Source organism: Rhineura floridana, chromosome 1, assembly GCF_030035675.1.
Source record: "Rhineura floridana isolate rRhiFlo1 chromosome 1, rRhiFlo1.hap2, whole genome shotgun sequence".
Lineage (NCBI taxonomy): Eukaryota > Metazoa > Chordata > Lepidosauria > Squamata > Rhineuridae > Rhineura > Rhineura floridana.
In genome coordinates this window covers 209,251,418-209,256,828 of record NC_084480.1, presented here as the reverse complement: position 1 = coordinate 209,256,828, position 5,411 = coordinate 209,251,418, and the positions used below count along the sequence as shown (strand labels likewise).

Here is a 5,411-nt window from a genome sequence, read left to right as displayed (position 1 = left end):
CCTACTTCCTGTTTCTCATAAGTGTGGCAGCTGCTACACGAACTGCCTGCGCAAGCATTAAATGATCCAATACAGGCTCATGCTTTGAAAGGGAGTAACAGACTGAGCAAATGGCTCAGCAGAGGAATGGTGTTTCTCTTTTAAGACACCTGAGTTCTTTCATGCTAGTTTATGCTAGTGAAGGGACCAAGAACGTGTCACTCACTAAACATCAATTCCATGCTGAGCTACAGGGAGAACTCTTCATGCTAACTTGTGTGCAGCTCCCACAAGCCCTTAACACTTTCATGCTTCATCAGATTACAAGGAAAGTCCAATCACTCTTATCCACAGATCTGGTGTCTGCATGACTTATCTTTTGCCAACATTTTCCTTTGCTTTGTGTTGACTGGGGCTACTGGGAGTATTGCCCAAAACATCTGGAAGGCACCAGGTTGCGGAAGGCTGACATACTGGGAAAGTAGATCTATCACAGTTCAGGACATATTCAGTATCATCAGTATCACCTTTACAATGTGTACTCTTTTATCTCCTAATTTATTTTTAAACAATATTTTAATTAGCCCCCAAATACTTTCCCAGATATATATTTGAGAGGTATCACATTATATATTATTATATACACTATATAATAATAGTATAATATTAATCTTTAATATTTTTAAAAAAACTTTCTAGTCACTGCCATGAGCCATGTTGTTAAAATGGTGATTTGAAAGTTTTTAAAAAATAATAATTAAAAAACGTTATATAGTATTATCATAACATCTCTTTCATTTTTTAAAAAACAATTATAGCCAGAAAAGCATTTTAGCAAAGATTGATTTTTAAAAAACTGGATCTTAAAATGGTGTCCCTCACAAAGGTTATAGTGAATAAGTGCCAAGTTTTAAATGGCCTCACCCACAGTAGCTATGTCATGCACACTAGTGTGGATGAAACATGGTGGGATATACACAGAAAATGTGCAGTGTGGTGGTGTCAAAAGTCAATTGCAATTCTGCTTGTAGATTGCAATGGAAGAACAATGATTGGGTAGTGCTAGTGGCTATCCATCTAGAAGCAGCCCTAGTTTGGAGTTTTAAATGTGTATTGCTCTTGTTTTATTTTTCCTAGTCTGGGTTTGGGTGTCTTTAATGCTGCCATCTTAAATTGAATGTACTACATAAGTGTTGGATAGTTTAATTTGTTTTTTTTATGACGTTTATGATACTGTTTTAAAATGTATATTAATTTGGTTATACTGGGGACTGCACCCCTGCTTGCTTTGCTTGCCAACTCATCTATCCCCCCAAACCCCTCGCCTATTACCCCCTCCCCTTAGCCCTAGCTAAGCCCCCCTCCCTTTATCCCTACCTGTCTGCCTACCTCCATCTCATCTCCCTTCTCTGCTGGCCCAGCAGCTCTCAGAAGTCTGTTGTTGCTCTGTAGTTTGCAGCACCATCTGTCAACAGCCAAGTGGATTGTGGTGTGATGACATTCTTAGGCAAATTTATTATAGTAGATTGAAATCTGTGTTGTGGAGGCTATTTGCCTAGATAAGTGGGATATAAATACTTAAATAATTAGAAGTAGAAATTTCAGGAAGCACTGGTTCCCATCTGCCCCATCCATGTCTCCAGTATCTGATGAGGGGGATTATTTAACTGTTATTTAATTCTTACTGTAACATAGTTGTTTATTTTGAGAGCAGAACTACACATTTGTTGGGCCTTGGAATGGGTCTCCATAAAATGGATATTTCCACCTTGAGTGGCCAACTGATTTCAATGGACCTACTTGGAAAGCAAAGTGTTTGCAAACTAGTGGACATGTTGATACTGCAGAGATATGCATTGACTAGTGCCATCAACAAATTAATTCCTAAATGGATTACAATGTGGCCTTTCACTTGATTAATTGATAAATTAATTGACTGCATTTAAATGCATTCACAGATTGAAAAACTTCAGTGGTAATGCTATTTAAGAATCCCGGGATGGTTATTCTTATGTGTGCAATAACATAATATTAAGCAAAAGTTCCCACTATGTATTAAAATCAAAAGCCATTATTTTTATTATTATTGCTTCAAAAATATTTCATATTCCCCTGCTGCAGTGTCACACCAGAGCCAGAATGACTTCAGAAATAAGCAACCACAAGGGCCATCAATACTGTGAAAAATCCCAATTCAAAAGATGTGTTGACATTGATTTGTCAAGTGAGCATTGTCAGTTTCGGGTGAGGTAGAAATTATTATTTGCAGACAGCAATGGGAGTAACTTGTCCCTGAACACTACTCTGGCACAAGTCCTGATCCAGCACCAATAGCTTGATGACTTTACAAACATTATCAGCGAGGGAGAGATTTCAATCACTACAGAGGAAAAAGCCCGTTCTTGGTCTCTTTTTAAAGACATGCTTAGCCTATGTACACACTAACATCTTTGTAGCACAAAAACATAGTTTTCTTAACCCGGAATTATTCGAGCTCACCCTCAACATGCTGCTTTCAATCTAGATTGATTATAGATCCTGCTGTCCAGATCAGTGGGTCTGCTTATTTGATATGCATTTTAAAACTCTCCCCTTGATTAAGTTATCCATGCCTGTTCCCCTGCACATGTTCAGGTGCATGAACAAGGAGGTGGTGATTGTGATCTTTTAAGTACACTCACCCACCATATTATTGGGCAGGTGTGCATACACCACCCACCCATTTCTCAGACTGCCTACAGCTGTTTTCATTTGTTTTCAAATGGACACACTGCAGCATAATGCGGAATCAGTTTGCAATGAACATTTAGTTTTCGGAAGGAAACCGTGTTCTGAAAAATCACTTTTCAGGGGCAAAAAAATATGTAATAAATCTTTGTGTGTGGACTATGTAGAAAAACCAAGTACTCAGTCTGCACTGATTCTAAAAATGTCATGTAAAGGCAGCCTCTCTCTTTAAAAATGTGCATTTTTTATTAGTGTCCTTGCACAAAACTCACAATAAAAACAAAGCAAGGCTGGGCTTAGGAGAGGATTAAGTGGTAGCAGAAGGCACAGAAAAAAGCAAGGCTGTGGAGGTGGTGGGATAACATGGTTGATGAAAGGCTGATTCCTATCACAAACAGTGCACTCCATGTGGTCTTAGCTTTGCATTAAAAAAATTCATTTGCAAGACAGCTGACAATTGGTTCTTGGAGTTCCAGAGCTAGCTTTGTTTGTTTATCTGCCACCACTTTCCCTGGAGCCAGATGCCCGGATTCTCCATAATAACGAAATGAATGAGCAATATCAATTCTGGAGAAAAGGGCTTGTGCAGAAACTGTTGCTGGAGACTCTAAAGTGGACTGGACCCTTAATTCCCCACCCGCCATGGGCCACCTTTGACGAATGGGCAGGGCTGCCCACCTGTCAAAAGTTGAAAGGGGTTTGCTGTAATCTCCAATCAGCAGTCGTAGGCAGCCCCTTTGAAGCCTATTTGCAAGTGAAGCTTGAATGCAAATGGACAGAGCAGGGCACACTGATATCAAACTCCCTTAGCTGCACTCGGCATTCCTGGTGGGGAACTCCTTAATTCAGCCAGTCTCAATGGGGCATGCTGTGAGCACTAATCAATTGACTGGCACTGTCAGTGAGCCCTGTTTGCAAAGGAACAAGAGAGCGCTCATTTTAAGCTCCTGATTGTCCCTTTGTAGTTATATTGTTACCTGCCCCAAACCTGGCATCACATATCTTAGCTACCGGGCTAAGTTCAAGGTTCTAGTTTTGGTGTACAGCTTGGGACCAGGATACCTGAAATAATGTCTAACCCCCTTATATTACCCAGGTGAGGGCCTCCTGCAGATACTGTCTTATCAGGAGGTCCGTTCCGCACAACATAGGAAATGGACCGTTAGTGTTGTGGCATCTACCTTTTGGAATTCCCTCCCCTTAAGTATTAGTGTGGCGCCATCTCTGCTATCTTTTTGGCACCTACTGAAGACCTTCCTCTTTCAACAAGCCTTTTAAGTTGAGACTTTATCCCAGTCTGTGTCTGTGTTGGAATTGCTTTTTAATATATTTTTTAGAGCTTTTTTAAAAAAGATGTTTTTAAAGCTTTAAAAAAAAAAGTTTTTAAAGATGTTTTCTTGTAATATATTTTAAAGTCTGTTTTTACGATGTTTTAAAGTGTTTTTAGCGCTTTTGTTGGCTGCCCTGGGCTCCTGCTGGGAGGAAGGGTGGGATATAGATGTAATAAATAAATAAATAAATATGTCAGGTGGGGGGAGGTGGGCGTGGTTGGGGAAAACAGCCTGGCGGGCCAAACTGGGACCTGTGCCAAGCCGAATTTAGGCCCCTCTGCTGTAGAGAGCACAAATATGAGATGCCAGCATGTACTACATAGCAACACATGTGAGCATAAGCCAAGATTTGTACTCTTCATATTATTTTGCTCTGTGCATAACAAGAACTTTGAGAAGGCATAGTCTCAGAGTCAGCCCACGAAAAACGAAGCTACAGTGCAAAACACGTACATTGGCCCACAAAAGGGATAGAGGGACCATAGATCTGTCTGGTTTGATCAAACAATTGATCAAACAAACCAATAGCAATGTCTGGTTAAAGCAAGAACAATTATCCAAGGGAATGTGATGGACAAGCAGTGTCTGGCGGTAGCGGTGAATGCGCTGTATTTAATATTGACAAAAAGTTCCAGCTGAGAATTACATGCAAGTCCAATTTGGATGTTAGCTTGCAAAGTCAATTTTGCATTCTTTCTCTGCTGACCTCTTACTCCCATGTGAAGATTCATATATTTGGGTTGCAGTCCTAGGCCCAGTTACCTGGGAGTAATTCCTGTGGAACTCAGTGGGATTTACTTCTAAATAGACATGTGATGCTGTCAGACGGTAAGCTGCCACCATTAGCAGTTGAAGAGGAAACACACACACACACACACACACAAGCAGTGTCAAAATAATTGAAATAGGTCTACATTTAAAATTGGCTATAACTTGGTACTGAGGCAAAGCTTTGTGTATGTGTGAGGGGGGTATCTCACCCAAGCAGCATTTTAAAAGAAACTGTCCGAAGCCACTTCAAAATTCACAGCACTCTTATTAAGGAATAAGGACTCATTCACATGGGAGCTGAAAGACGTAGTAGACACAGCTTTTGCCATTGTGATAGATTTGCAAGGTTCACACTTCCTACCTTCAAATCTGCTGTTTTCCGTTCACACTAGTTGGCATTCTTCTGGGAAGGATCAGTGATGCTGTTTCATGCCCGCCCCCCCAAATTTACATGTTTACTCCCTCTGGTGTATCACTATTGCTAACAGAGAAGGGGAAGGTTTTTTTTGTCAGTGTTGTCAATTGCATGCCTCTTGCTGCTGAAGCCTGACAGCTTTGGAGTGATACAATACTGATTAGAGGGGCAGGGGAGATTGTTTACTT

The 5,411-nt window shown here is 40.5% G+C and overlaps 1 long non-coding RNA gene across 3 annotated transcripts in view; it reads left to right on the top strand.

Annotated features, from left to right (window-relative positions):
- Nucleotides 1-5,411, top strand: part of LOC133367277 (uncharacterized) — a 69,703-nt gene that overhangs the window by 41,664 nt on the left and 22,628 nt on the right. The window lies entirely within an intron of this gene.